This window comes from Chanodichthys erythropterus, chromosome 20, assembly GCF_024489055.1.
Source record: "Chanodichthys erythropterus isolate Z2021 chromosome 20, ASM2448905v1, whole genome shotgun sequence".
NCBI lineage: Eukaryota > Metazoa > Chordata > Actinopteri > Cypriniformes > Xenocyprididae > Chanodichthys > Chanodichthys erythropterus.
This window is the reverse complement of record NC_090240.1, coordinates 20,675,296-20,696,392: the sequence shown is the minus strand read 5'-3', so window position 1 is coordinate 20,696,392 and position 21,097 is coordinate 20,675,296. Positions and strand designations below refer to the sequence as shown.

The 21,097-nt window shown below is 38.3% G+C and overlaps 1 protein-coding gene across 11 annotated transcripts in view; it reads right to left on the bottom strand.

Moving 5' to 3' along the window:
* casz1 (castor zinc finger 1) overlaps positions 1-21,097 on the bottom strand; it is a 266,705-nt gene that overhangs the window by 97,765 nt on the left and 147,843 nt on the right. For all 11 annotated transcript variants that reach the window (XM_067372059.1, XM_067372060.1, XM_067372062.1 and 8 more), the window contains one exon: positions 2,652-2,708. The gene's annotated coding sequence lies outside the window, so the exon portion shown is untranslated. The remainder of the gene's footprint in view (positions 1-2,651; positions 2,709-21,097) is intronic.

The window sequence follows — 21,097 nt, the reverse complement described above, 5'->3', positions numbered from 1 at the left end:
ACACGGGTGCTGTGTTTGCACAAAAAAACATTATTTACCACTTTACTTACAAAAATATTACAAAAGAACTTCACGACACATGCGTGCTGTGTTCACGCAAGAGCTGACGTTGTTGAGTGATCATGCTTTGGATAATATTTTTTTTTTTTTTGCACAAACAAAGCACTCGTGACGCTTCATAAAACTGAGTTTAAACCAATGGAGTAACATGAAGTACTTTAATGATGTCTTTCCTACCTTTCTGGAACTTGGAGTGACAGTTGCGGTGGATCTCTATGGACGGACAGAACCCTCTCAGACTTCATCAAAAAGATCTTAATTCATGTTCCGAAGATGAACGAAGGTCTTGTGGAACGACATGAGGGTGAGTAATAAATGACAGAATTTTCATTTTTGGGTGAACTAACCCTTTAACTAGTATAATTAGTATATCACTTTGAACATGGCTCCTCAAGTCATTTTTTTAATGTATTGCTGTTTTAAGTATTTTATTATAAGTGTTATATGAACCTGTTTTTGAACTGAAGTCAGATTTAAAAATTAATTTGTTATGAATAATTTTACAACTTGGTTTGCGTCCGTTAACTAAAAATCAAATTAGATGAAGACGTGTTTATGTAATACATAAAACACTTGCGGCTTAATTTAAATTTATTTTAATTCATTGAATTAATTCATTTATTCATTTTAATTTATTACATTTCTGAAATATTTAAATAAAAATTATAAATTGTTAAATAATAAAAAATGCTATATTAACCTTTTCTCATGACTCATACCGCCCATGCACCCTACCTGACAGCAAAGCCAAACACTGTTATCTAAGGAGAAAAATGAGATTTAAAAGGCTCTAAAGAACAAAGATGTTCGAATAGGAGAACATCTCATCCACATATCGCCTAACACAAAGAGCATGATCTGTGTTGTTCTCTCTCCATTCCCTGCCCAGCCATGCATGACTGCCGGTGGCTGCCGAGACATTGTTTAGACATAGTTTGCCCGTGATTGATGCTGCAAGTGTGTATTTCGCCCTGCGATGAAAGACACTGGCAGGACAAAGGGGTGTTGGTTTCTCTGAGCCGCGGATCATGGTCAGGCCAGAACCCCCTGGACATGAGGATGACCCCGAGACTGACACAAGACAACGCACAACATCACTCCTCTCCACTGAGATTGCTGCTGACTCAGGAGCCACGGGCAAAGCCATGGAAAACATTGTCATTCATCCAGGAGAGCAAATCCTTATGCTCTGAACTTTGTCCGTAAACTTCCATGAGTTGTATTAATCATGCATGGCATCTTATGCTTATTGAGATGGCAGCTGTCAAGCAGTAAATATGATGATAATGGAAAACCGCATGCTAAGCTGCATGCACATTTAACAAACTGGAGCAAGTTAGTTAGATAAAGAAGCCTAAAGAAGAAAAATAAACATTTTGCCATCATTTATTCACTCACTGTATGACTTTCTTTATTCTGTGAAATACAAAAGGAGAAGAATGCAGAAGTGTACTTGCTGTGGATGTGAATGGGGAGTTTTCAAGTTTCCAAAGGACACAAAGTACAATATAAATATAATTAAAGTATCATAAAAGTGTCCATATTATTCATACACTATATTTTTTTATTAATATTATTCATAATCATTCTTTCCAGTGATCTTATAAACTCCGCAACTGGATTATTGAAACATCAGTCAGATTTGAGAATGGATTCAACTGATTCATTGTAGAGATTTGACTTATAAGAACTATTTGTTCAAAAATGAAGAAAAAAAAAAAAGTGGTCCATAGAACTCTGTACACTATATTCCAATATTTAAGTGTTATGTGTGTGTGTGTGTGTGTGTGTGTGTATATATATATATATATATATATATATATATATATATATACAATTTGAAAAGGATGATCAAAGGACAATAAAGAGATTTACTGTATATTGGTACAAAATATTTCTATTTCCAATAAATGTTCTTTTGAACTTTCTATTCATCATAGAATCCTAGAAAATGTGTCACAGGTTCCACAAGAATATTACGCCTGCACAACTGTTTTCAACATCTATAATAATAAGACTTTTTTTTTTTTTTGAGCATTAAATCGGGGTAACACTTTATTTTACAGTGCCGTAGTTACACGTTTATGCATTTACGTTTATGCATAATTACAAGTAACTAACCCTAACCGTAACTGTACTGTAAAATAAAGTGTAACCTAAATCAGCATATTAAAAATTGCTAAAAATTCAATTTTGCCATCACAGAAATAAATTTCATTTTAAATATATATTAAAATACAAAACACTTATTTTAGTATATAGTTTTATGGTCGTCAAATACTTTAATTGACTTTTTTCAAATACTTTTTTTGTGTGTGTGTGAGCTTGACAGCCCTAGATCCCTTTCACTTTATTTATATAGAAAAGAACATCAGCATTTCTCCTTTTATGTTACACAGAATGCAAAAAATGTTTTAATTTTGGGGTAAAACATCCCTTTTAACCTGTAGGGGGAAAATATGTACAAGTCTGTTCCTATAAATCTTTGAATAAATTAATACATGGCAATAATCTGTGTGTGTTTTGGGGGGTGTGAGGGAGGGCTGGGGTTAACACGATTAAACATGAACCATCATGCACGCTTCCCTTACCTCTCTCTCTCTCTCTCTCTGACGGAAAAAGTCACTTCACTCACAGGCTTACTTCATCTGCAAGACAGAGAGAAAAAAAAACTTTAGAGTAAATAGAATCCAAACATCTATTTATCAGTCATTACATAAAACACTCCATTAATACCCCCATATCCACACAGAGCGCATATTGGCTGAATTGTCTAAATGTGAAGATTTGTCGTCCCCTTTAGCATTCTGGGTGCAGAAACTCAGTGCTGACTGAACAAAAGGCTCTCAAACGGCCCCCGTCATGACCCATTACGTACACACAGAATGCTACTGTATGGTGTCGCAGTTGGTGGGGACTGACAGGTGACAGAAACCCCCCTTACATTACTCATCTCAGCCCAGGAGAGCAGGTGTGCCATCAGTTAGCCAGTTTTTCACAAATATTCTAACGCAGCTTGCCGATGATAATTTACTTAGAATCAGTAATCCTAAAATCTGATTGAGGGAGGATTTTATTAGCCACTATGACCTTGGCCAGCGTGCATTAACCAAGGCCAGCACAACACTCATATTACAGTGGGCAGTAAAGCCAAGCCAACTGTGACCACTTTCTTCTGATTCCTCTGTAAGCAAACATCCATGATGAGATGTCTGGTGATATATGTGGTTTGAACAGCAGAGCCTAACTGAGCGTGGATGAGAGAGAGAGATAAGTATTGTTTAACGCTATGAGATGAGCACACAGCAGAGTAATTCTCAGTTATTCCAACTTCAGACACTGAAATGCATTGAACTTGAACTGTGTAACATAACTGTATCACTTTAATGTTTGTTTAAAAGTGATGTGTCATTTTTGTGCCACTAGGGACACCAAATGAAACTGTTAAATTAGCTTTAATTAAATAATTATTGTTCACACAGGTTTCCAAAACATTTTCCCTTCCTGCCTTTGATCAAACATAACGATAGCCCTGCCTCAAACTCACGTGATTGGTCGAACCAATGTTGCCGTGTCGGCTGGTTGGGATGCTCAAACAAACAAAGCAATGTTTTTATAGCTTGTGTATACTATTTATAGTTGTTTGCAGAGAACAACCTATTTATAGTTGTCTCTGCATATTACAATAGGGTAAGATAATGTATTTTAACACTAAAAAAATTACTCAGATAACCTATGACAAGCCTAATATGTTAATCTGGCTTTTTTTCATGCAAAACTTCAATTTAATGCAGTATATTGAGCTTTTTCATCACAGAGAGTTTTGTGGCTTTTATCCACCTGTTTTTGTCCATCTATATGTTAGTGCACTTCTCAAAACTGACAAAGTCAACTTTTACCAAATATACACATTTAAAATTCACAGTCTTTCTCTTCCAGGAAAACAGGCCCAAAATATTAATGACTCATCCTGCACTTCACAGATTTATGTCTAATAGGATGCTTTTTAATAAGAAAACTCTGCCCCCTAATACCATCCGAAACCAACTAACAAGTAGCAAATTGTGGTTTATTGTTGATGACTCATCCTGCACTACACAAATTTTTGTTCAATCAGATTGTTTTTATTAAGAAAACTCCGCCCCCTAATACCATATGCATCCAACTAACAAGTAGCAAATCATAGTTCATCGTTGAGTAATGTAACTATAGCCAATTGGAATGACATTGAAAAGGTCCACCCAAACACACATCAAGCATGGGGACTTTAAGCCCAGCCAACAGTTCAGCTATCATGTGAAGAAAAAGTTAATACACGCATACAAATATATGAAGAAAAACAAACACCCAAATTAGAGACTGTGGCAACTGGCAAAGTTTTCTAACCTTGAGAGCACAAGCAACCGAAAAAGTAATAATAATTCTAACCTGATCTTCCTACTTATTTTATATCTCCCCTCAGCAACCTAACTTCTACTCGGCAACAGTGCAGTTATTAATTCATGAGGCACTAATTAGTTCTTTGTTTAATTTTGTGTTAAACAGACTGACCGGAATGATAACGACTCGCGCTGTAGCGCTCTGGTCCCACGCCGCCCCTGTTTGCTACAACAAGGGAGCATCGTGCGACTAGCATGATGAACCCAATTCCCTTCTAAGTTGCACTTCATTAAGTCAAAATGTGACAAGGAGCTTAGAGGAGGAACTGGCAGATCTGATCGCACATAACAATGCAGGCCCCGTAAGTTTGGGATGAGGGGGAGCCGTGCATTCCAGCATCCATGTTGCTAATTTTCTATTTTTAACCCGTAGGGGCTGCCTTTCATTTTCCTTTAATTGTTTTTGTTGGGAGCTGCAGTGTCCTCTCTTTAAATTGCCGCTCCTATCAACTCCCCAGATCAAACCCCTGTGCAACATCTCCGGCGCAGAGTAAACAACAGTCTTGCCCTTTTGCATGAAGTGGCGAGGGCGGAATATGCCGGTAAATAGGTGACTTTAATAACACGTTTGGCACGGCACACACGCCAGCTCACGTCATACGCACGCCAATGACAGGGTATACGTTATAAAAGACAGAAAAGAAAACATTGCATTTTATGTCTTTGGATCTCGAGAAACCTGCTGAGAAGGAAACAGAATAAAGCCGGCCTGAAAAAGGGAGGAATGTGACGGTTTTCCAACCTCCCCATATTTCACATTCTTCACTAATGTGATGAGAACACAAACATAATAGAAAGTCTAATCAAGTGCATGTTTTATGATGATCTGCTGATAATGTTTGCCAAGTTTTTTTCTTTCTTTCAAAGTGTGGTATTCCTCATTCTTGTACATATAAGAGACACACCTATACCCAATCCGGGTGGAGGTATGTAATGTGTGATATAATACATGTTTGATCTTATCATTCTGTCCAATTCGTTCTGGCTACGTTCTAAAATTAAAGCATTCCCATATTTTAAACAACAACTATTAAAAAGAAGATCATTTTCTCACATTAAAGTTGAAATTTGAGCACTGTTCCAAAACCTAATGTGTTGCCTCGCTGTACTACCTACAGAGAAAGAGCATCTTAATAATCATGGAAACTAAATTGGAACTGCAAACATCGCAAGTGAATCAACAAGGAACAAGAAAGACTGAACTTGAGTTTGATATTAGCATGTTGCTAAGCTAATAGCACTATACTCTAAGCATAAGAATACATAACAGTCACAAGGATTGGGTACACTATTCTATTTTTAATTACACTTTTAAACTGTTTACTACTAAATGAAATGTAAGTTCATGTACTGTATATAAAATTTTCTCTTACTTTGTCTGGCTCTGCTACAAAACCTAGTGATTTGCCTTGCTGCCTACTGCCTACTTATGCAGCTGCCTTCTAAGGGAGCATATTAATTGTCACAGACCCAGAAAAGTGACTAATTTGGTACAGTCAACATTACCACACACTGCACAAACATCACAATTCATAAGGGAGACTCAACTCAAGTCTGATGTTAGCATGTTGCTAAGCTAACTGTGTAAATATATAAGAATAAAAATACAAAAAACACAAATATTTGATACAATACTCCTATTTAAATTACACTAAACTTTTTTATAGATACTTTTTGCTACCTAATGAAATATAAGATTATATAGATTAGATATAAAATTTTCTCCCACCTCATCTGCCTCTGTTTCAAAACCTATGTAACTCTACAAACCACACAAATAGCGCTCCACATGGGAGACTAAACTTGAGTTTAATGTGAATATGTTGCAAACATAATATAGAATGACAATACATAACATATACAAATATTGGCTAAAACAATACATTTTAAAATAATCCATTGTAATTTCACTGAAATATTTGTTTGCGTTATTTTTCAGCATTTAAAGCTGCAGTACGGAACTTTTGCCTCTTTGTCGCCATCTCTGTTTGAAACCTGCAATTGCAGTTATATGCGGAATTATTATCTTTACATGCATTGTGCATCGTTACAGCTCCTCAGCACGGATTAATCTAATGTTTGCTGCCAGTCACCATACCAGTGTGGATACTGTACTTCAGAATCTCAGATTGTAGTCTTGAAGTATGGCCAAAGTAGGAATTTTCACCGGAAAATGTCATCTGAACAAATAAGTAACATGTCTTCCACTTTTGTTCTGACCAACTGAGGGAAAAAGCATTAGGCCTACAATAAACCGCGCTACCAATAATGATTAAATCTAAGGATCGCTTAGCTCATATCGCATCAAACCGTGCAAATTATTATTGTTGTTATACTTTGTTCTCAAATTGTAATGTTAACAACTTCAGTCTCTAATTAGCGTTACCTGTAGATATCAATTTCTGTAGCAAAATTGATTTTGGACAATTTTTAACCAAAAAAGTTACAGACTGCAGCTTTAACTAAAGTTCATTTCTCTCACCTCTTCCACAATTTTGAATTCATTTTTTAACTGAGCTCATCACAGTGCATTCTAAGATTGCCCTCTCTGCAAATGATACATGATTCTGCCTTAGAATTTGGCTAAAACAAGGCAGCATAATTAAGTTACCTACCCTTTGCAACCCCTCATAATGCTGCCTCCGTAGGCAGCTCGCTAGGTTTTGGAACAGAGCATAGATGAGATATTTACCCTCTCAAGGGTCTCCCCATTGGTTAAAGATACGATAAAAAAAACAGACTTGTAATTACACTGTATAATAGACAAGATTGGCATTTTCAAAATCATTTTCATGTGGATGGAAATGACATTGCTCTGACTATTCTGTATTCACTGGTGCAGATAAATAAACAAGGGATGAAGAAAGAGAGAGAGCGAGAGAGAGAGGGGAAAAAAACATGAAGAAAGAACGCAGAGTACAATGGCAAGCAGGTCAGTAATTAGAAAGTCTGTTTGCACAGTAATAATTTTAATATATTCATCAGGAAACAGGGCATGCTTCGCATGATAAAACGCCATCAAGGAAGATATCCCAGCACCCCCTTAACCTTTACTCAAGACTGACAGCAGATTGCCGAGGATCTCAAAGACAAACTAGCTCGCCAATTATTGACACATACGACTGGGTTTCGTTCGGCGGGGAAATTATGCAGCGGACAGTTGACATGAAAACATGACATTTAGATGCTACCTTTCGCTCGTCGGCACAGTTAACCGCCGTGGGTTAGTCTTATTAGTTAAGTAACTCAATCAAGAGAGCGGTGCACTTTTTAACAAACCCGCACGGCGGCGCGACACCTGTTAAACCAACAGAAAGTGATGAGCGCCGCACTTCTCTCAGTGCTAGAAACACAAAAGCGGTCATGTACATGGCACAAAACGTTGAAGGGAAGCAGTAACCTTGTTTGTTATTGTGCCTGGTGATGATGCTATGGAAATTATTGCAAATTGTTTAAAGTAGCCCTGACACGAACACACAAAATACTTGACCTTATTAAGTCATTTCACAAACAGAAAAGCATCGAAAGGTGAAAGTAGTCTTGCCGTAAGATCGTGCTCAGATCAAATCAGGCATGAAATATACTTCTATAAGCACAAACCAGGGGAGCAAATTCTGTTATTGTGCTTCTCACACCTTAAAGAAAACATTCATTAAAGATTTTTTTCTTCCATAGAACTTGATTTTCTTTAAACCCCCAGAGCCTGTGTGCATGACAAAACTCTTACATGACAGCTTCCTATCCTGAAAGCAAAGTTAGCTGCTCCCAGCGAATCCACAGAGGACCTGTAGGTTTAATAATTAAAAACAGGAACATACACATTCAAAGTAGCATACAAAACAGCTTGAGATAACAATCCTCTGTCCTCTTAGTTAGGATTTACGGCCGATCCATTGTTTCCATTTCCTGGCTGTGTTTGTAACTTATAAAATTAGAAACTCGGTAACCCTTTCTGGTGGACACAGGCTCAGCCCAAATAAAAGCTAATCGCTAATTACATGATTCAGATGACATACTTTGGGAGCCATTAAAGCGAGCAGCCTTTCCTCCCTGGCTCAGACCTTTTCATTCTTTACGTACTCCCCTCTGAGTCTCTATTCAACGGCTGTGGCACAATGAAAAATCGAACATTTACTTAATAGCGCTGCTTATGCAGAGCTGACAGAGGCGAGAAGGCCCCCCTTTTTGCTGTCACTCCTCGGTGCTATTCTCTGCTGCCTGCTGGAGAGGAGGACACTGGGCCGAGGGGCAGCTACCTCTGCACCCCACCCTGCCCTCCTGCCCTAATTTTTGTCGTCCATCTCTTTGAAATCCGGCACTCACGTGGGAGCGAAGAATGGTGAGCGATGTGCAACAAGTGCCGGCACCATGGAAACCACTATTTTCCCCGCAAAATATTCCTTTCTGGCCCTTTTGAGGAGCTGTCACCGCGCAAAGCGAGCATCACACGACCCCGGGCCCGGCCGTGACAAAGCCTATTTTCTGCCTCGTACTTGATTGATTAAAGAACTTTTTAGCAAAACCATGTAACGAGACAAAAAAAGTGACACATGGAAGAAAGGGCCGGGGGTGAGCTTCTATCACACTGTTTCCCCGGTAATATGAAAAAAAGAGAAGGAGGTCGGGAGGGGGAGTCGAGGTCAGCGAGAGCATAAAACCGACCACAATTGCGATTAAGACGATCAGGAGAAAAGGCAAAGTCGTTTGGGAAGTGAGCTCAACTCGTAGCTGACATGAAATCATAACTGACCCCAATTATTTTCTAAATACATGCTCCTGGCCTTTATTGTTCATCATTTATTACATATTATTTTCAGATAAATGAATCTGGGAGACTGGTAAAAAAAAAAAAAAAAAATCATACATATATATATTATATATATTATTCAAGCAGAAACCACAGGCCAGTCACAATCAGCACGGCCATAAAATGCTGCAGAGAAAGATGTTTTTGGAAGCAGATGGTGAAGTTCATGTATATACCAGCAGGGGCTGACGAACTCAAATCCTCGCTGTCCAACCACATAAAATTAATTCCCAATATATAAAATATCCAGTTTCACTAAGAAACACGCAAGTGGGAAAATGGGTTATGAACTGCATTTCATGTTGACTTTAATACGCTTCTTAATCTCAGAGGGAGCAATTTGTTATACTTACGCCTTGAGAGTTCATACATCACCCCATTACTAAACTTTTTTTCATTTCCATCGAGAACCTTCCTGGCACATTTGATTAGCCATGTTACCATAACTACCCACCTTCACTCTGATTCATGATCTCCGCTTCACCGCTATCAATGCCAGCGCATAATCTCCACTAATTCCCAGGCTTGGTTAGAGAAATGCCTTTTGCATTAACTTTCATCTACACATCTGTATAACCTGCTTGTGTGAGTAAAGTAAAGCGAGAGATCAATACGCTACATGGAGCACATTTCATGTATCTTGTTGGCCTAAGTGACAGGCCATTTAATATGAAGTGAGGCGGATCCAGCGGCCCAGGTCTGCGTCTGAGTAGGGCCGCAACATTTATTCATCTCCAGAAACAAGTCAATACAACCAGTTCATCAGCACCCAATGGCTTTCATCCACTCACACATTTATTTTGTGGATCATTACGATATGAAAAACAACAAAAGGTGGGAAAAAAAAAAAAAAAAAATGAAAATGTTTACCCTGAAAACATCTTGGATAGTAAATGGTCTTTATTAGCTGGTATGGAACAGATTCGCACATGTAATGTTTCATCCTAGCTGCCTTTATTCGGATGAAAAAGGGGATATTTACCAAGCGTGTGGGAGGGGGTATGCTTTGGCATCATGAGTCTTGGCAGGAGAAAATTAGTATTCCAGATCTGGCCAATCTGGGCTCAAAAAAGAGCCTTAGCAAATCCCCACGGTGGAGGTGTCAGGCGCAAAATGACAAAAATCTGCTCCTTGACAGGGAGTCATTTATATTTTAGCTCCGTTCCATTATCTTAACGAATCCATCATCAGCCAATGCAATATTAACAGCAGAAAATCAACTCATTAGATCCAGGGGGATTTAATCAAGATTGCAATCATGTATGCGGTTCCTGGAGAGTTTGATTTTTTTTTTCTTTTTGGTCCTTTCCACATAATTGGCGCATCTCAGATCTTAATAAATTATTCTCTGTCTCAGACTGATGCCATTTTTCCCCTCCCGCTCACGCCAGGCTCACTCTGGCTCTGACTATAATATTTACAATAAACATTATTATGTCATGGGCACACTGTTTAAATGGCCTTTAGCTAACTCTGAGAGGTAATTGGCTTTTCCATTTCTCTCTCGTTTTCTTCTTAATTGCCAGATGATATTGCTAACTGTCTCCCAAGGAAAGAGGAAAATGTTTTGGTGGGGCTGTGCTCTTTTGCCTTTGAAAGTCTTCTGCTTAAGATAGTGAGCAACTCTTTGAATTGTTAATAAATACAATGAATCAGAATGTCAGGTCACAGTTTAAAACACCAACACCAGAACATCATTATTCAGTGGTTTAAAAGTGGACTGAGTATTTTTTTATTTTTTTTTATCTAAAAAAGGCTGATTCAACAGGACTCTTGGACTTGATATTAACAATAGTCATTTGCAGTATCAAAAGCAAGTGTTCATTTACCAATGCCATTTTAGAAATAATCCATTCACACATGTATTTGTCACCCATAAATGAATTTATACAACAAAAATGTCAGATAACAGAAAGGTTATCAAAATAAGGTGAGAAGTATTGAAGTCTCACTCTATGAAACAACTTGGCAATGTCCCTGGGCAGCTATTTTCTAGTCATGACAGTACAGCAGTACAGAACCAAAAAAATCTCTCATTATGCTACAATAACATGTGTCAATTCAACAATGACATCACTAATTTCACTTCTTTAGCTTAAATCATATTAAAAAGTGCATTGCGGTTGCACAGTCATGAGTCAATGTTATTAGTTAATGCCTCAATCCAAAAGGCAATTGGATCTTTTAACTACAGTGTAAGGTTGGACTTCTACTGCAACAGTCATTGCAATGTCTCTCATTCATTTAAGTAAAAAAACAAAAAACAAAAAAAAAACATGCAACTGTAAGATAAAGTTTAAAGGGGTGGTTCAATGCGATTTCAATAACTTTAGTTAGTGTGTAATGTTGCTGCTTGAACATAAACAGTAACTGCAAAGTTACAGCGCTGAAAGTTAAATGCAAATGGAGATTTTGTCTTTTAAAGTTATGGCATTTTAATGCCTACAAAAATGACTGGTTTGGACTACAACAAGCTTCTTCCTGGGTTGGTGACATCATAAACCCTGCAAAACACGCCCCCCGGGAACACACAACAAAGTGGGCGAGGCCATGTCGTGCAGCATAATGGAAGCGGAAGAGTTGTGTACACCGGGCGCGATCGGCGCGACACGGCGCGTCAAAAGATAATAGAACCCATTATAATCTGTGATATTTTCTACACTGGATGCGCAAATGAAGACAACTTATCAGCCCCAAACTGTAAGTACGTTTTATTGTTTGTACATGTCTTTTAAGCTTATAGTTCTGTTGCTATTTTTTGGCTGCATCAAGGACGTAAACAAAGACCAACGCGTTTTTGCTTCTAGACAGTTGACACAACAAAATAATATAATAATATAAATATAATATAAATAATATTGCATAGTTCTCCAACAAATGCCTACAAAATTCTATGTTCATAGACAAACAGTTGTACATGCTATAAATTAAATGCTACTACTTAGTCATGTATTCGGCTACAGTAAAGCTTTAATCAGGATAAAACTGTATATTGAAAGCTAACAAACAGCAGTGACAGCATCTAAACACTTTGACACAAATAAAAAAAATGAAATACCATTCATAAACATCCTTTAAAAGCTGTGATTTCAGAGGTTCTGCTTCAGCGAATCACGATGGCTCTGGATACACTGGGCCAGCTAACCAATCTGAGCACATTGCGTATTTCGGAGGGAGCGGCTTCATAGAAGCAGGAAGTCAAATGAGCCGTTCATATGACAGTGGAAACAGAGGTGTAGAATAAAGGTAAAATATATGAAAAATACGTCTTTTTTTTAAAAACGAAGCATTAAGACATGTTAAACTATGCCCCAAAAACACAATCAAGCCTAGAAAAAAACACTTAACCTCCCCTTTAAAAAAAACAAACATTACATAATAAAAAGCCACAAACTGTGAAATATAAAAGTTGCAATTAAAGAGTCTCAATTATGACATATGAAGTCACAATTACAAGAAATAAAGTCACAATTAACCCTTCGCCAGGAGTTTGATTGACAGGTGATCTGACCAATCATGATGCTGAATCCAGCATTTTGTCTAACAAAAAAAAAAAACAGACAGGAGAGTTAATAAATTAATGTCGGTGGACTTGAACTTAAAAAAATGGTGTGTGTACTGATGTCTTTCCGCGGTTGAAACAACATACCTTCTGATGTTCATTCATGTTTATTACTAGTAGGAAGAAATGATCGGTTCACGTGTCACTTGAACTGAGACTGTCACGACACATTAAAGAGCCACAAAAAGGTATGAATTGTTTGAATAAAAAAAAAAAGAAAAAAAGAAATAATTAGAAAGCTGAAACTTTGTTTCATGCAAAAAGTAACCTGCTCTGTCCTGTCAGTCGGCGCATTGTCAGTGTCAATGTATTTTTCACTCTGTGAGCGCCATGGCTTGTTGGACAAAGCAACAGTAACTGGGGGGCGGGTCTTTGCGAAGGGTCAATTACAATATATGAAGCTACAAGCTATATATGTGTGTGTGTGTGTGTGTGTGTGTGTGTGTGTAAATTACTATTCACCTCTACTTCCAGTATTATATGAGATAGGACACCATAGGACATATATTATTTGAACTACCATTTCAAATAATAAATGATCAAAACAAACAGTATAGTCAAACCAAAGTTAAAAAGGAGACCTGTAACGTGCCCGGGCCTGGCCTGTTGCCATGGCTACACACAGCCAACAGAAACAAATATGGAAGCGTTCAAATAAAAACAGTCAGAGGAAGGAAAGGAAATACATGGATCACTCAAAAAGAATATCAAACAAAGTTCATCCAGAACACTTCAACTAAACCTTCCTCGACACATGTTAAATATTCCAAAAAGTTGATTCATAATTATTTTATACAGTAAAAAAAACATCTATTTCCCACAGGCCTCTTTCCACCTCCAGCCAGCAGCGCTATCCTGTCGGGATTAACACATAACATGTCCTACAAGATCCAAAAGTATAAAAACTGGGGAAGAGCCTTTTAATCTGCCTATGGAACAAAGCCTTTTTGTACAAGCCTTACCCTGACCTTGTCACTACCAGTTAAACTCACTGTCTATTCTGCAATATAAAGCCCTGGTCATCTCGCTGTGTCTCCATGCCCCCTCCTGCTTCCTGTGGCCGCCCTCTGCCTGTAGAGAGCAGCACAGAAAGCCTGGCTAATCCCTGTGTCACTCCGAGATGGTCAGTGCTAAATCCTCCTCCTCAGTAAACCAATCTCTGTGTTTTTTATCTAGATTTATTAGATTATAAGCCCTTCCTGGCTCTGCCTGAGTCAGTGCGACACATACTAATCCTAATCGGAATAGACATGTATTAGCCCAGTTCAAGGGGAGCTAAACTGTGACGGCGCTCAGATCGCTGTGACAAGAGCCAATAACACCTCAAGTCCTCGCATATTTTTTTACATATCTATTTTGTATTACGGCATATAAATCAAAAATACTATAATAGCTCACCACATTTTTAATCTACAAATAATAAAAAATAAATAAATTATGCTACCTAATGTGTTTTAAGGATGTTAATTCTCTCTATATGGCTCCATAATTATATCAGATGTGCGTCTTGTTAATCAATTAGATAATGCATGAATAGTGCTGTTATTTGTTTATAAGGCCTTATGCGTTTAAATAAATTTGCGAAATCCTAGAATCCAATAAGCAGAGTTGCCCTATAAAGTAATCAGGGTTAAATGCCTCCCTGCTGGCCAAAGTTAAAAATAAAGTTTAATTCTAAGATACTTTTTTGGGCTGTTTGGTTGTTTGCATGTCTGCACAGACAGCAAGATGCAGAAAAGACTAGAAAGAGAGGAAAATGCCAGTTTAATTTATCTAAATTGGGCCTTTTAGGTTGAATATAATCACATCTTGCCAAACATTGTGATAAACGAAGCAAATATTTTCAGAGGCTGCATTAGTTAATGTGAGCTGGCAGTAAGTAAGACCTACTGGAATGGGTCCATATGACTTATGAGGAAAGGACTGACTGGATCCAGAGGTGTCTCTCCCAGAAACGTTTCTGCCAGTGATATCAGGGCTAAAAATGTGGGTTCCACTGCAGGATATCCTGAAATACTACTGAAATCCATTAAAATATCCACATTTAGGAAAAGTTATATTAAAGTCAATCATAGAGTTTTTTCTGAGAATATATTATACACAAATTTGTAATAATAATAATATTATTATATCATAATAATAATAATATAATATAAAGACATATTTAGTTATGTGTTGCTTATAAAAAGTGACTTACTGGCTCATGCAAACCAGCTAAACTTTGACCCTTTATACTGCAGAAACAGTAATACAATATTCAAAACATAGCTAGTGCCCAGTACCCTTGTCTGAGAGCGTTTGTCTGAGAGTGAACGTACGAGAAAGAAAAGATACATATGCATTGTACACTTCAGCGCATGGCAACACATTTATGGGTCCTTGTCTGTTTGTGTGCAAGAACAACAGCATCCAACACACACGGCAGCCTGACCGCGTGTAGCCGCTGGCTGACAGGAAGAGGTGAGGGAGATCTGACAGCAGTGTCTGCTCCCTGTACATGTTAGCCTGGCCCTGAAAGCGAGAGCCTACTCTTGGGCCTTCCCCTCCGGGCAGAAAACGGACCCTACATATCACTTCCTATTCTGCATCACTGCTTAAACCAGTTCAGATCATCCTTGCTTAAAAAAAAAAAAAAATGCTTAAACCAGCCAAATCTGGTTTTCTGATATCCCAGCTTTATGAGGTGGTTCTAGTTTGCTGGTTTTAGAAAAGTTTTGTGGGTATACCATATGGGACATCAGCTAGACTAGCTCAGACCAGCAAACCAGCTGAGACTGTACACCTGTAAACCCCATGTTCATATCCCAGTGTATTTGTGGTTCTGTTCACACAGTCAGTGTTTGGGATGGACAACTGTATTTACTAACAGGTAGGGCTGTAACGATATGTGATATGAAACGGAAATCGCGATATGCAGGTCCACGAACCTGTATCGCGATGTGAGAAGGCAGAATCGCGACACACCCCTTCCAACTCCCAGAGTTATCCTTCCTGTCCAGATCCAATGCTACCACAGTTTTAAATTACTAGAAGTATTAGGGGTGTAACGATTTATCGTAGATGGTGTGTCTCAATCAGCTCTCTAGTTCAGTAAGTGTTTCGGGCACACATTGAATCTTGCAAGCAGGTTTAAACGTTTCTCATGTCAGTCTCTTGCATGGTCGCGTGAGAAAAGTCGTGGCTTTCTTTCACCGCAGTGCACAGCAACAGCTGTGCTCACAGAAAAGAAAAAGACGCTTGCGATGCTTTGCTTTAAGAAGTTCTGTGGGGCCGTTCACATATTGCGTCTATTCCGCGTGCAAGTCAGTTATTATTTTCGAATGTAGCCGCGCGGCAGGCGCGCTCATAATGGGATCGACGCGCATGCAATTCTCAACTTCTCAGAATGCCACAAGCGCACCGCAAGTCGTGTGACAAGAATCAACCGATCAGCTATGGCCTTTCCGTAACAAAACATCAAAAGCTCAGCCGAACAGCTGATCATAGCTGTACATGGTGGTTTTTATATCTTATCTCCATCAATATATCTCGTAGTAAAACTAATGCAAGGGCTAGAAATCATTTATCCTTTGCAGAAACATCCTGATCCTCTTGGAGAGCTCAGTTCATGGTTGCATAGCAACGACCGACGCCACGGGAGCGCAAGCGCTTTGGAAAGGAGAAGCGGTGCGGCCGCGCCTTCCACGCGTTTTTAGACTCGATATGTGAACGGCCCCTATTCATAATTCTAAGTTCATGTTAAATTTAACATTTTTTTTTTCAGTGACAGACAGCCCTATTCAACTGTTAATTTGAATACAGAAGGTTTTTATTTAAATTTTATATTCATTTATTTTATTGAAATGTGATCTTGTATGTACAACAAGGAAAATTATTGAAATTTGTTAATGTTTTTTTAATAAATCTTGTTTGAATTTCAGTTTCATTTTGTTCAAAATATTGTGATACGTATCGTATCGTGAACTCCGTATCGAGATACGTATCGTATCGTGACCTGAGCGTATCGTTACACCCCTACTAACAGGTGTGACTCAGAAATGGTCATACAACAGAAAGAATAACAAAGTCAAACTCCTTTTCTAAGTAAACTAAACTATAACTAAAGCAAATATCAAAGATACTTTAATAACGCTGTAAAGTGACACAACCTTATTTAATGAACAAGCCCGAATGAGACAAGTTCATCCATCAAAACTGATGAATCGCTGTTGGAAAGACAGAGACTATTAAGACTATTGACAGAGAACGTTATGCGTTTGTCAGTAGTATTTTATAAAAAATAAATAAATTAAACATATTTCAATTTATTTATTTAATTTTATTTATAAAAAAATATATATAGAATTGTTGTTTAAATATAGTTTAGCAATTTAATGGATTGCATTTATGCCATATCTAAAATTATTGTGAAAAGTCATTAAAAAGTCTGCATAAATACAACTATTAATTGTTGAAATTATCTCTTCATTTGTCAACAAAATGTATTTATTCCTTGAAAGTACTAAATGAATTGTCAATGGAACTGTTAAGAAAGCGGAATTGTAAAATTCTTTATAATTCCAACCCCGAGTTCTGATTTCAGGAAGACTGTGAGTTATAGAATGCAGTTGTCACTCTTGTTCATAACTGAACTGTGTGTGAACAGAAGTATATATTAGAACTCCAAACAGTGTATGTGTGAACAGCCATAAAGAACCAGGACCCCCTTCTGTTTACAACGACTCCTGCTTCACAAACACACAAGCGTTAGGAAGGGTGACCCACGCTCTATCAACACTCGTTGAATGTGCCTGGCATAGACTATTTATTTCCAAAGCGCGACCTCGTCAGCTTTGTGAGAAAATCCATGTCTGTCCTGTCTGCACTTTTGTCTCTTTTATGTAAGTGGGAGATATTTCAACCGGCTATCGGTTTACCTTATACGTGCTGGTATATGCAGGAAAGGTGCCCATGTAGGGTCAGTGACTCTTCTCCGAACGTCCCTCTGAATCAACACTGCCTGTCTATGGCCATTTGTTTCCCTCTGTACCCTCTCTTTCTCTCTCTCTGGATGGAAAATATGGCATGCTCTTCAGAGAGGAATGTAGTGCTGAGTTGCATGTCTGAGGAGGCTTGATAAAATGCCCACAAGTAACACAACCCTCGGTGGCACTTTGAGAATCAGCAGCGGTTGACGTTGGTGAGAGATTTGGCTGAGCTTACGCATATTTTCAGCGCTCAGCCATATCTACTGACAACAAAAATCAATCCAGTAGCAGAAAGCAATAAGTTTAGTTGACCGTGGAAAGGTTGAGCACCAAAACATCAACAAAAAGCCTTAAACACTTATTGCCTAGCCTTGTCTTGCCAGAGGCGGTAAGGAAGAGAAAATCATTCCTACGTTGCCTACAATACATAGAAAAAAGCTCCATGGGGGATTTCCAAGATGGCCACCCCTTGCCTTGTATTTAACAGGACTTTTGTCTCTCATAGCCAGATTTTTAGTGGTCCTCAATAAATCTTATTCAAATCAAGAACTGTCCATTTAGGCAGGAAGACACCTTTGTTTGGCCACTGTTTCCGCGATAGATGCCTGTTTTCAAACACTCCTATGTGTATCTGTGTAAATGCTCATTGAAGAGCATCATTGATGACTATTTATAACATGTTTTTGAAGCGTTGATCATTGAAGCCAATCACAGACATATCCGATGAGCATGTGAACACAATGGCCAATCAGAGGTATTAACGAACCCGCTCAAGAGTGCTCAAAGCATCATGTTTTTTCAAATTTCAGTACTGACTTGATACCGAAGTTGGTACTTTTGACAACTCTAATCCATAGCAAATTCTCGATGGCATGAGTCTAAACCAATGAAATGTAATTTTCAAACTCATGCTGATGTAAACAAAATGTTCTTAATCACGCTGACTGACCGATCCGAAGCGCGTGCGCAAAGATGCCTCAGACAGTACGTAATCCCGATATGCACATATACACAGAATTACAGTATTTCTGGCAAGTATTGACGCAAACATTATCTGTTATGTCTTAAGTGAACGTTTGGTTAACTGTTGGGGAAAAACATCTGATGTGTAACATTATATTAGATAACCTACGTGTTGTACAGTAGGTCTTAATATATAGGCTGCCTGTCTCATTAATGTTAATCAAACAATTTGGAATCATGGAAAAAAAGTTTTGACTGGTTTTTGGTGTTATTATCAGGGATTGTAAGGTATGGGTGCAAGGTGAATTTGTTTTTGGACCTTCAGAAAACTCAAAATTTACTTTGCTGACTCTATCAACTTCAAACAGTTGTTTTTTGAATTCCAAAAAATCAAATATCATCAAGTTTTTTTATAGAAAATGTGAATCATCAATGGCTAATTTTTTGAAAATTTGCACATTGCGACTCATTTTGCCAGCACGGGTCACATATATGTATAAGACATAAGACATTTATTTCAAAAACATTTAATAAAACATTACCAACCCCACACTTTTAAACATTAGTGTATCTCATACTTAGTTAACTTGTAATTTGCTGCCTCTAAACAAAACTTTTCTAATCTGGCAAACATCAGCAAAGCAAGTGACTGGCTATTCCTCAAAAGTGCTTAGTGTGTCAGTCTGGTACACCTGAAGTCGAAGTCAACCATTCAGACTGGAACTAGCGATTTAGTGCTTGTCAGTTTTGTGTGCAATATGCATCAGACGGTCAGTGAACAGGTTGTGGGTGTACTGTCTGAGGCTGAGCCTGGATGGTTTTTCCACTGAAGTGTTCCTCACATACACAACGACTGAAATCAACACACTCCGCCAGAATGAAACATTGAGAGGCGACTTCTGTGGAAAACGAGAGCATCTCCAGTGAGCGGGTCGGGAGGCAAACAGCTGTTTAAATGTGAGGGAGACAGGAGGAGGTTAAAAGGAGTCAATGGAGGCTAAAGAGACAGCAGGTCTAGCGATGACAAAAAGTGTGGCCAGGGACTGCAGATCAGGACTTCTGGAAACCACATCAAACAGGCCATGGAGAACAGCCAAGATTAACACACACCAACTGTTGCAGAGTGAGAGAGGGAGAATAAAAATGATGGGAGAAGAAGGAAACGGAGAGGCGGCAGGCAGTAGTTAAGGGAAACACTAACGACCGATGCGTCACTGGCCCAATCAATCTGGCACACCAATCAATCGTTCAGCAGCCATACACTCCAGCCTATCAGAGGCCGGCCACTCGCTCAGATGAGCACTAATACCCACTACAATGTCACTTCTATATTTGTATCCCACTAATCTGCTCTCCGGGCTCCAATCTTTTCCACTTTCTTGCAAATTTATCACTAGACTGAAAGGCCGGTGCCAGATCCTAAGTGCCTCACCCCTTTAAATTAAACCGTGGCATTTCAGATAAAGCTCCTAAATTCCTTATCTCAGCGCACTGAAGAGTCTGTAAAGGCAGAGTGTCACTTTTCCTAAAACAGAAGCCGTGACGCACACAGCGCTCCTGCCTCCCTTTCCTCCATTTAGAAGAGAAAATCTTGACAAAAATAGAACAAAATTCAAGTAAGGCACATTACGAAACAGACAGCTATCTCTCCACAAGTGCAGCCATGAGAGCTCCTGTCTGCGTGCCAGCAAAATACCAAACACACTGAACAAATGACTTTGGGCTCTAAGTTTGCTTTTCTTATTCAGCTACCAAAAAATACAATATATTAAATTAAAACCTGCCTGTTCTTCCCAAAGGAAAAGCGCAGTGCTTGAATATTGCTCTTTCTTAGCTCAGCAGATATAAAGGAGACCTTAATCTTAGATGTTTCTAAGATTCTTTAGTAGAAATACTTAATTAAAACAAATGAGACAAGCATTGATTGACATACAGTAACATTATCCTAGATAATCTTGTCTTGAAAGTACCCGATGAGAACTATTTGAGTTCATATCTATGACTTTTGATCACAGACTTTGGTATCTCAGCAAATCGGAGAACAGTTGGCATAGTTGAGATTTTATCTGAAAGTCTAGAGGAGATACAACAGGAGATTACAGCAGGATACAAATCTATGAAATCTGCCTAATAGAAACTATTGGGAAATTAAAGATCTCATCTGTGACGTTTATTTCATGTGGGTTTAGAAGACTTTAAAGCTAAATCTGAAAATTAACATTACTCAAACTTAGGTCTTACAAAACAGCTTCTTTTTTCAGTCCATCTAATGTCCAGGCTTTAGCACACAGTGTAACAG